The following is an 11,405-nucleotide window of genomic DNA, read 5'->3' as shown; positions in this document are numbered from 1 at the left end:
GTCTAAGGGGGGCCATGGCCTCGGGGATAAAATTTTGTGTCTCATCCTTGCTGTCTCCATCTTTGCTTTCCTTTATCGAGGACACTTCACGTAAACTACATCTTATATCCTGCCCGCAAGTCCTGTGCCGCAACGCTATCCCATCTTATGGATGAGGAAACTGAGGCTCAGCCAGGTAAGGGCCAAAGTTCCTCCCACACACCGTTGGCAGAGTCCAGGCCCAGTGTCCTTGATGGGGCCTTGAGGGACAAGCAGAGGCCTCCTTCAGGTGACCCAGGACACATCTGGCTCCAGAGCTGGCAATGATCCTGCCAGGGTCAGGAGGACCCCCTACACTCACTGTGTGCCCTTCACTCCTTAGCTCTCCACTGGCACACAGGTGGGGCCTGCCAAGCGCCCCCATTTCACAGGTGAGGAGACTGAGGTGCAGGGAGTCCAGCGTCACACAGTGGTGTGTGCTGGAACCAGGATTGCAGATGGCATAAGGAGCGCGTGGCGGGGTACCCGCTGTAGAGAGACAGGCTGGCACCCAGAAAGGAGGGGCCCCTGCAGACTCTGGCGGCTGCTGCTGGGCCCGGGGGTCCACAGGGCACTGGGCACAGGCGAATGGAACTCCATGGGGTTCAAGGGTGGAGAATGGATAGGGAGTGACCTCAGCCTGTGGGGACCCCATGGGGGCCCAGGCGGGGACAGCAGGAAGGAGGGCCTTTGCCGGGCGCCTGGCTGACTCTCTCTAGAAGCCGGCGTCCAGAGAGGGGGCCAGGGACCAGGAGGGAAGCAGAGCAGACACCTGTGCCAGGTTCCAGGTGTGCCTGGGCCCGGGCATAGGAGACAGAGAGACCATGCGTGTGAGCCCGTGTACGGTGGGAGGTGGGCGTGGCATCTGGGCTGGCTCTGTAGGCACGTGTAGGTGAGTGTGCCCGTTTGTGTGCGCACACGTGTATGAGCGCGTTCGCCTGCGAGTCTGAGGGCAGAGTGTGTGTGCGTGGCCGTGGGTCCACATCAGGTGCCCTGGGGGCCCCCCCACGTCGCTCTGGGAGGCGTCAGAGAATCGAATGACCCCAGACACCTGTGCTAGTGCTATGGGCCGTTACACAAGGGGACACCAAGGCACGGAGAGGGGAAGCAGGTTGTCTGGCTTCACAGCTGGCAGAGGGTGGCGGGGACGTGAAAGTCTGCATGTGGTTTCAGCCCGCACCCTCTGACCCCAGCCCCAGAACTAGGGGCTGAGTCTCTTAGGGGCCGGGCGCTGGCCCTGCACTAAGAGCCATCACTCCACGGACCCCTCCCCGGGCTTCTGTGGGCTGTTCACTGCCTCGGGTTGCAGATGTGGAAACGGAGGACCCAGCTGGCAAGGTGAGCTGCCCGCATGGAGACTGGCTGTCTGCGTCCTGAGCAGGGCTCGGGAGGCACAGCTGCCGCAGGGTCTGCGTGCGCCCTGGGCCATCACTGCGGCTCACCTGCTCTCACCCGCCAGGCTGACGGACTTGAGGCGTTGCCCGGCTCCTCGTACCTTGTTCGTCCCCTCCCGAGACTAAGGAGCGCATCCCAAGGACCTGCACCTCTGTGGGCACAGCTGGCTCTCAAAGTCCTTGCTCTTAGAGACAGCCAGTGGGGATGGTGTCACCGGAGGGCTCCCCAGGCGTGGGGCTCTGGCAGAGCCAAACCAACCCAGCAGGTTGGGTGGGAACTGGGTGGGCCTCCTTCCATCCCTGCACCCCACCCATGCAGGACGAGGGTGATATTCCTGGCCTTGAGGACAGCCTGGGGCAAGGGACAGAGGGTGAGAGCTCTGCTGTCACCTGCAGTGGGGTCAGGCCACTGTGTTGCTCTCAACCTTTGTTCTGCGTCCTTCAGTGGAGCTCAGGACGTGGCCCGCAGGTTGCAGGGTGATACTCACGTGAGCAGGGGAGGAAAGGGCTTAGCACAGAGTAAATGGTCAATAAATGCCGGCCGTGGTTAATTAGGCTCGATGAGGCTGTGTTTATGAGAGTGGCTGGCACACCAGTGTGAGGCGTCCTGGGCAGGAGGGGACGCAGCAGGCAGGGCCCTCTGGGGGTCTGGGAGGGACCGGGGCAGGACCCACCAGCCCCCGTTGCCAGTCGCCTCTGAATTCAGATATGCCCCCACCCCATGTCGGCACCACGTTCCACTCTTTTTTTTTTTTTTTTTTTTGCGGTACGCAGGCCTCTGTGGCCTCTCCCGTTGCGGAGCACAGGCTCCGGACGCGCAGGCGCAGCGGCCATGGCTCACGGGCCCAGCCGCTCCGCGGCATGTGGGATCTTCCCGGACCGGGGCACGAACCCGTGTCCCCTGCATCGGCAGGTGGACTCTCAACCACTGCGCCACCAGGGAAGCCCTCTTTTTTTTTCTTTCTTTCTTTTTTTAATGCTTATTTATTTATTTGTCTGCACCGGGTCTTAGTTGCGACATGTGGGATCTAGTTCCCTGACCAGGGATCGAACTCAGGCCCCCTGCACTGGGAGCGCGGAGCCTTAGCCACTGGGCTGCCGGGGACGTCCTCCACGTTCCTTTCCTGATGGTGCTGACAGCTCTCGGGGTTCAGAGCTCCGGCTCTGGGGTCAGCCAGCCTGGAGGCCAGCCCTGGTTCTGCCGGACGCGGCCGGGGGACTTTAGGTGCCTCATTCAACAGCTCTGGGCTTCATTGTCCTCATGTGAGCAAAGGGAATCATGGTAACACCTGGTCCAAGGGAACGGGCTCTTGGAGGATAGAAAGAGCTGTTGTAGTGGTGCAGCCCCAGCTGCCACCTCGTCCCCCAAGAGCCCCAACCTGCCTGCACCCTAGCTGGCGCCACCCCACCTGCAGGCTCAGGCCGCGTCCTTGGGGTCCACCACCTCCCCAGCCGGCACTGGCACCCCCAGCCCTCCCTGCTGTTGGGTCTCTGAGTTCTCCTCCCCGTGGGCTCTTGGGAGGCAGCCCCGCCCTCTGACAGCCCCACCATCAGCCCTGGAGCCCTGCCTCGGCCCAGCGACTGCCCTCAGGTAGGGTGGGGACACATGAGCCAGGCCGTGGGAAGGTTCCTGAGTAGCTGGTGGCCTGGTCCAGGGGCGGGGGTGAAGGGGAGCCGGAAAACCGGAAGGGGGTTGAGCAGGGCAGAGCCTGGTCCCCTTGTGCTTGAAAAAGGTGACTCCAGCTCTGCGAAGGCGGCTGTGAAGCGGGCCCGACCGGATGCCAAAGCCGAGGTCTGGGCAGGCCGGAGGCGGGGGCCCAGCCGTCCTGCACACCCCCGCACGGCTGGCAGAGCAGAGGGAGGACGCCCCAGGCCCGGGCCTGCGAGCTGGGTGTGGGTGGCTTGAGGCTGCAGGGACTTGGCCAGTGGACCAAGCGCTCAGAGACGACGCCCCGCTGGGAGCCCTGCTGCCCAGGCCCCCACTGCATGTCCCTTGCTGATGGTGGCTCTCCCGGGTCTGTGTGCCACCTCGCCCGCTCTGCTGCCCTGGCCTCTGCCCAACCTCCCTTGTCCTTCCACCCCTTCCCACAGTCGTGTTTGTTGGCCTCTCGCACCCTCATTCCTTCCCATTGTCTGCTGCGTCTGACCCACCCACTGTGGGCCGCCTCCGGGGCAGGGAGGGCCCACCAAAGCGAACACCCTGTCACCTGGAGGCATCTGGCTGGGGCTACCTCTGAGCCTGTGCAAGCATGGCCTCCTGTCCCAACAAGGCTAGTCCGCACGTCACTCTCTGAGCACTGGGCCCTATTTGTCCACAGCCGGCCCCCAGCTCTGACACTGGCCAAGCGCTCACCTTGGCAACCAGATTCCCTTGCTCTGAGCTGACCAGCCCCCAAGCCTTTGCTCAAGCGGTACCCCCTGCCTGGAATGCGCCCCTGCCCACTCCCTTGAGTGAACCAGCCTTCAAAGCCTTCTCCAGGAAGCCTTGAGTCCCGAGGAGAAACACGTCACTGGTCCTTTCTGGGCTCCAGAGTATCTTGTAGGATGCGGACCTAGGCTGAGGCACCAGGGGATGGGATGTCCTTCAGGGCTGCGACTGCAGCTAAGTGACCTTGGAGTTTGAAGCACCTAGAACAATGCCTAGCAGAATTCTTTTTTGTTTTTTTTTATAATGATCGTGTCTTTTTTTTTTAATTTTTATTGAAGTATAGTTGACTTACAATGTTGTGTTAGTTTCAGCTGTACAGCAAAGTGAATCATTTATACATATACATATATCCACACTATTTTAGATTCGAGTAGAAGATTCTTAAATGAAAAAGAGGAAGCTGAATGGGGCTGAGCTGCGCAGAGAAAAGAGACCAGGCAGCCCTGAGTCCACCGCAGGGTTGTAGCTGCCACGTCAGGTTCACGGGCAGCCGCCCCGTGCTGAGCCCCGCGGTCAGTCACCCCTGAGTCCTGACCCCACCCATAGACTCCTCCCAATCCTAGTAACAGACTGACCCCTGACCCCCACTGAACTCTGATCCTAATGACACACTAAGCCCTGATCCCAGTCACAGGCTGAACTCTGACCTTGCCCGTGGACTGAGCCCTGATCCTGGTCACGTGCTGAGCCCTAATCCCTGCTCACATTCTCAGACCAACCTTGGTCAGACGTTGAACGCTGACCCTGGTTATACATTAAGCCCTGATCCTACTCTCCCCTTATCACTGGCTCTACTTTTACTGGCTGAACCCCGACCTTCTTTGCTCCCAAACTGAGCCTGTCCCCATTTCCTGAGTCATGACCCCTTTGCATCTGCTCCACCCCCTCCTCACCAGGCAGCCTGGAGAAAGGGGTCTCAGCTCAGTTCCATCCCAGCCCCCAGCTCTGAGCCCCGGTCAGGGGTGGGCCTGGGGTGGCTTCCCGGGCCTGTAGATTCAGGAGGGGCTGATGAGCCTGCCCCCCCCACCCCCACCCCCGCCAGAGGCATCACAGCCACCCGCATCGCTCCCTGCCTCCCAGCACGCTGTCAGGGGGACAGACAGCCCCGGGAACTCAGCCCACACGAGCTCCCTGGAGCCAGAGGACCTCAGTAAACACCATGGAAAAGAGGCCCCGCCGCCCGGGGGAGTGGGGTCAGTGCTCTGTGCAGCCCGCGTGCTTGGCTCCGGACTCCAGCCCCCCGGCAACTTCTCTTGGGCTCTCTGACCACAAGGTCAGACAATAACGACCCTGCCACAGGCAGCCACCCAACACGGCTACCACCTTGTCCCCCAAGAGGCCTGCCTCCACCCACGCACGGTGGCTCTGGTTCATTACCAGCACCTCATTGCCTTTGGATTCAGCATTGCCCTCTCCCACCTCCTTTTACAAAGTAAGAAACCGGGGAGTTCCCTGGGGGCCTAGTGGTTAGGATTCGGGGCTTACTGCCATGGCCCGGGTTCAACCCCTGGTTGGAGAACTGAGATCCTGCAAGCCGAGTGGCGCGGCCAAAACACACACACACAGACACACACACACACAGACACGCACGCACGCACGCGCGCGCGTGTGTGCACACAAAACATAAAAAATAAGAAACCACCGTTTGTAAAGCACCTACTGCGTGCTGTACCCTCCAGGCTAGACCAGGGCCCAGCACTGACCAGGCCTCAGTAAGGCTTCCCACGCTTTCCTGGCTTCTCCTCACCAGAGCCTGGGCAGTAAGGTCCTAGCACCCCACTGACCAGGTGAGAGAACTGAGGCTTAGGGAGGCTTAGATAAGCTTTCACTGTGAATAATGACTCCACAGCCCGTCCACCAGTCAGTCCTGCGGCTCAGCGCGTGTCCAGCCACCGCTCTTCTCACTGTCATCGGCAGCTCTCCCCTGCACAGTCACAGAAGCCCCCATGGGTCTCCCTGCTCTGCCTCTGCCCTGGAAGACCTTTTATTTTATTTTTAAACATTTTTTAATAAGTGTATTTATTTATTTATTTGGCTGCGTTGGTCCCTGTTGCTGCGCTCAGGCTTTTCTCTGGTTGCAGCAAGCGGAGCTTCTCTTGTTGCGGAGCGCGGGCTCTAGGCGTGCGGGCTCGGTAGTTGTGGCACATGGGCTTAGTTGCTCCGCGGCATGTGGGACCTTCCCAGACCAGGGCTGGAACCTGTGTCCCCTACATTGGCAGGCGGATTCTCAGCCACTGCACCACCAGGGAAGTCCCCGAAAGAGCTTTTAAAACGTTAAGTTCCCTGTGTCTCCCTCCCTCCTGCCCAGACCCTCCTGGCTCACACTCCCGCTCAGGGGGCCTTCCTGGCCACCTGGTGCGGAGAGCAGCCCCCCCCCCCCCGGCCTCCTTCCTCGGCTTTCTTTTTCTCCATCATATTTATAACTATGGGCTCCTATTACTTACTTGTTGCTGTGTCTCCCCACTAGAATATAAGCCCCTGAGAGCAAGAACTTGGTCTGTTTCCCTCACACAGGCTCAGCGAAACCTTGTAGACAGCCTGTTCTATTTGCTGTATGAGCGACCGTGTGAACTGGTGACCGCGTGGATGTGTAAATGGACGCGAGGGCAGCTAGTTTCTTTAAATATTAATTAATTAATGTGGCTGCACCGGGTCTTATTTGCGGCATGCATGCAGAATCGAGTTCCCTGACCAGGGATCAAGCCCAGGCCCCCTGCATTGGGAGTGTGGAGTTTTACCCACTGGACCACCAGGGGCCCAAAGAGGCCCCCCTGCACTTTGTGGGGTTGGGGGGAATGCCCAGCCCCCAGCATGAGACCAGGCCGCTTCCAGGGTGGGCAACCTCAGGGCTGTCCCCTCCCCTCCTTCAGGCCTCTCCCACAGTCCACTTTGCAAGGGGGGCAGATTTTAGAAGGAGGAATTGTGTTGGTCTGCTTCCTTCACTGCAGCTTCCACAGCCTCTAGGACAGTGCCTGGCACAGACCGGGTACTAGTCCACGTTTATTGCATGAATGAATGAAAATACGTGGGCCAGCCCTTGGCACCCAGGGAGGTAGCAGTAAGTGCTAGCCATTGGTGCAACTACCCCCCACCTGAGCTCAGGCCCTTCCCTTGCCTCTTAGGTCTCCATCTGCAAAATGCGGACAAAAAAATCTGACTCCATAGGGTTCCTGTGAGGCTCCAATGAGACCGTGGACAGGAAAAGTGCCTTATAAAGTATGGATTGCACTGTAAATGGTGATTCAGGACACAATCAAAGCCCAGCTCTTTTTTTTTTTTTTTTTTGGCCGCGCAGCTTGTGGGATCTTAGTTCTCCGACCAGGGATTGAACCCGGGCCTTTGGCAGGGAAAGCGCCAAATCCTAACCACTAGACCACCAGGGAACTCCCAGCCCAGCTTTATTTTTGCTGTGTGTCGGGGGAGGCAGGGATGACTGTGTGCTGCAGTGGTCTGGGAGGGCTTCCTGGAGGAGGCATGCATGGACAGGCAGACCCAAGGAGGAGGAGGGAGGGCACTGCTGACAGGAGGAAAAAAGGCAGGAGGAGAGAGGAGACCCACAGGACTTAGGGAGCTGCCGACCACGTAGCGGTGGGGGTGGGAGTCCTGGCTGAGGACCGTGACCTGGCTGGAGCACCCCAGAGGCCTACCCTGCCCTTGTTGACATCAGCAGCTGTGGCCTGCACCAGAGGCCCTGGGTGGGGTGGCCCCACGCATCACCTGCCTTCACCCTTCGTTCTGACGCCAGGTGCCCCACCCTCCACTTGCCACGGGCGGCTGCCTCCCCCCTCCTCTCCAGGTCACCCTGGTCATTTGGTTCATGGCTGAGCTGAAGGCACTCTGACTGCCCCTCAGTGTCCCGACAAGTGGACTCGAGATGCCGAGTGGATGCTGCAGCCCCTCTGCACCCTGACAGTCTGGGAGGTCCTTGCTCCGTGACCTTGGGCAGAAGACATGAGGACTCAGAGCCAGCAGTTGGCGTTCAAATCCTAGCTCGGCCACTTGCCCCTTGTGTGACACCAGGTCTGCCACCTTACCTCTCTGTGCCTTGGTTATACAGGGACACTGACACGCTGAGCACGGGGCTGCTGTGGGCGTGAGGGGACCATGACCAGGCAAGGCCTGAGCTGGCGTTCGGTCTGTTCTGGCGATCACCCTTTATCATTCCCCAGGCTCTTGAGTCCAAGCCAGATAAGCATTAGTCCTGAGCCCATGCACCCAATTTACAGATGAGAACACTAACGCGCGGAGAAGCAGAGATTCATTCACAGCCAGGACCGACTACACAATTTTTAGGCCCCCAAGTAAAGTGAAAAATCGGGTCCCCGTGTTCACAAGTTATTAGGAATTGCAAAATGAGATGGCGGCAGCACATTAAACCAAGCGGGGTCTTTCTGAGCGTAGGGCCTGTGTGAAACTGGCAAGGAAGGGGTAAAGCTGAGACTGGAACCCAGATGGGCTGGTGCCCAGCTGACCCCACCTGAGGACTCCTGGGTCCCTTTCTGCCAGAGCCCAGGCTGCCCAGGTATAGCCGGGGGTTCCTGCAGTGACTACAGGCCCCATAGGGATTTGAACAGGAGGGATCACTTAATAAGGATACCAGTCATTCCTTAGGCCCAGGTGGGGAAGGGGTTGAGAGGCTGGCATTCCAGCTATGGTGTGTATGTGTCTGTGTGTGCTCACCCAGGACACAGAGGCAAGAGAATAGTCTGGAAGGAGCCTGAACTTCCAAGGAGATGCACATGTGAGCCCCGGTGTCCATATGACCCCGGTAGCTCTATGACTCTGAGTGGCCACATGACCATGGGTCACCCTATGACCGGGTAGCCATATGACCCCTGGCAAATGTCTGACCACAGGCGATTGTATGACTCCAGGTAGCCATAAGACCCCAAGAAGCTGTATGATCCCAGATGGCCATATGACCCCCAAGAAGCCCTGGGAGGCTGTATGACCCTGGGCAGCCATAGGACCACAGGCATCTCTATGACCCTAGGCACCTAGATGGCTCCGGGCAGCCATACACCTCTGAGAAGCTGTATGACCCCACGCACCTCTGTGACCTCAGGGAGCCTGCTACTCTTTTGCCAATTCCAGCACCTTTAGGTCCCGCCATGGATTTGTCCCCCTTGGGGCTGGGCAGGCACTGTCCTCTCAGGTCTCGGGTTCCATCATGGGCAGTTGGGGTACTTTGCCTTGCTTAAGATCTGGGACCTGTAAGGTGTGGGCCCACCTACCCTGCATCCCTGGAAGTCCACACCCCACTCTCTGGGGGCTCCCAGCCTCTGCTTTCACCTCTGGGCTCAAAGAGATGAGGTCTTTCTCCCAAGGTCACACAAGGAAGTGGCAGAGGGAGGAGCCTGCCCCTATGCTCTCTGTTCTGGAGGGAGGGTGTCTGTCAGGCAGACAGCTGCAAACCAACACCCTGAGAACCCGGCCTGGCTCAGAGCAGGTGCTCAGAAATACATAGTGATAAATGAGCTTACTAACTGAGATCTTGGGACTCTGCAAACGAGTCTGTTTTTAAAAGTGTTTGTTGCTGAAAAAAAACAAAGGAAAGGGGACTTCCCTGGTGGCGCAGTGGTTAAGAATCTGCCTGCCGATGCAGGGGATACAGGTTCGAGCCCTGGTCTGGGAAGATCCCACATGTTGCGGAGCAACTAAGCCCGTGCACCACAACTACTGAGACTGTACTCTGGAGCCCACGAGCCACAACTACTGAAGCCCACGCGCCTAGAGCCCGTGCTCCGCAACAAGAGAAGCCACCGCAATGAGAAGCCCATGCACCACAATGAAGAGTAGCCCCTGCTCGCCGCAACTATAGAAAGCCTGCACGCAGCAACGAAGACCCAACACAACCAAAAATAAATAAAATAAAAATAAATTAATTAAAAAACAAAACAAAACAAAGGAGGGTTTGCAAAGGAGCAGAGGAGGCATCCACTAAGGGTGTCCTTGCCTCAGTTCCCTAAAGAGATGTGGTAAGGTAGGGAAGGGGCCAGGAGCACAGTAAGCCCTCAAATAAGGAGCAGGCTTATTGTCTCAGTCACGGTGAAATCTGCGCCGTCCCAGGCTACCGAGTTCCAGGCACACCAGCTCCCTTCCCCGTCTAGAGCCTGGGAAGAGCTGCTCACTCACGCCGGTGGCTGCTAACTCATCCACTTCTCACAACAGCCTTGAGGCAGGAGCTGCCACTCTTGCCTCCTGGAAGATAAGAATACCCAGGTCCAGGGAGCTGAGGGCAGAGCCAGGCTTTCAGCCCAGGCAGGCGGCTCCCAGGTGTGCTCCTGACTCACCTTCTCCAGGTAAGGTCCCCTCCATTTCACAGACTCAGGCTCATGTACAATGAGGTCAAAGTTCAAACCCAGGCCCCGTGACCCCCCTGAGCCTGTCTGCGGATCACCCCTTCACTTCCCAAACCCTGACCTGCCCCGAATCTTGCCCCTCCCTCCTACCTCTCCCAGGCCCATGCTCCCATCCTCCCCCTGCCTCCTGGCACCAGAATCAGGGGTGCTAAGTGTCACAGGGGCCCCATGCCCTCTGCTGCAGGTGTCCCGAACCTGAACCGGGTGGGGTCGCAAGATGAAGATGAGAGCTCCTGACCCATGGCATGTGACTGTGGGAAACAGAGTGCTGAGTCCATTCCTCAGCAAGTGCCCAGTCAAGGTTGGCTCATGCTGTTTCAGGGGTCCATGGACCGCCCCCCCCCAGAGTCTCTGCATGGGCCCTAATTAAGAAATTCCTAGGGGAAATTCCCTGGTGGACCACTGGGTAAGACTCCATGCTGTCAATGCAGGGGGCCTGGGTTTGATCCCTGGTCGGGGAACTAGATCCCACATGCATGCCGCAACTAAGAATCCGCATGCCGCAACTAAGAAGAAGTCCACATGCCGCAACAAAAGATGCCACATGCCGCAACGAGGATCTCCTGTGCCACAACAAAGATCCGGAGGAGCCAAAATAAAGAAATTAAAAAAAAAAATCCTCTTCTCTCTCTCATCTGTCACCCTCTCCATCCAAACATGTCTGCAGCCGTACTGTGGGCAGGCTCTGAGATGTATCAGTGAACCTGGCCTGGTACCCGTCCCTTGGACAGGACTCACAGACCACTAGAGATGCAGACAATGCCCAGTTACAGTTGGGAATGATTGGTGAAGGGGCAGAGTGCCTCAGAGCTCATGGGAGGGAGCCACTCACTCCTCCACGGCAGAGCATCCTGGAGGGCTTCCTGGAGGAGGTGATTCCTGGCAAACTTCCAGAAATGGTCAAGGTTACAGTTTTATATTGATAGTTCTTAGGCCTTGGGGGGGGGTCCATGGATGAGAGGGACATAGGCCTGCTCCAAGAGTCCCCAGGTGAGGTGGGGAGAAGGCAAGCTCACACAAGCAGTAATGGAGATGTTGTCATGTCCCAGGCTCCCCACAAGTGTCCCTGCAGGTCAATGTGCTTACAAATGAGGACACAGGATTCGCTCCATCATTTGTTTAAGATTATTCAGAATGTACAGAGTGCCAGCCGAGCAGTAAAGCAAAGCATGTGTGAAGCTCTTCTGAGCACAAGGCCTGTGC

The sequence above is a fragment of the Globicephala melas genome, chromosome 17 (assembly GCF_963455315.2).
Source record: "Globicephala melas chromosome 17, mGloMel1.2, whole genome shotgun sequence".
In the NCBI taxonomy this organism is placed as follows: domain Eukaryota; kingdom Metazoa; phylum Chordata; class Mammalia; order Artiodactyla; family Delphinidae; genus Globicephala; species Globicephala melas.
The sequence above is the reverse complement of the archived record's forward strand: the minus strand, read 5'-3'. Positions refer to the sequence as shown.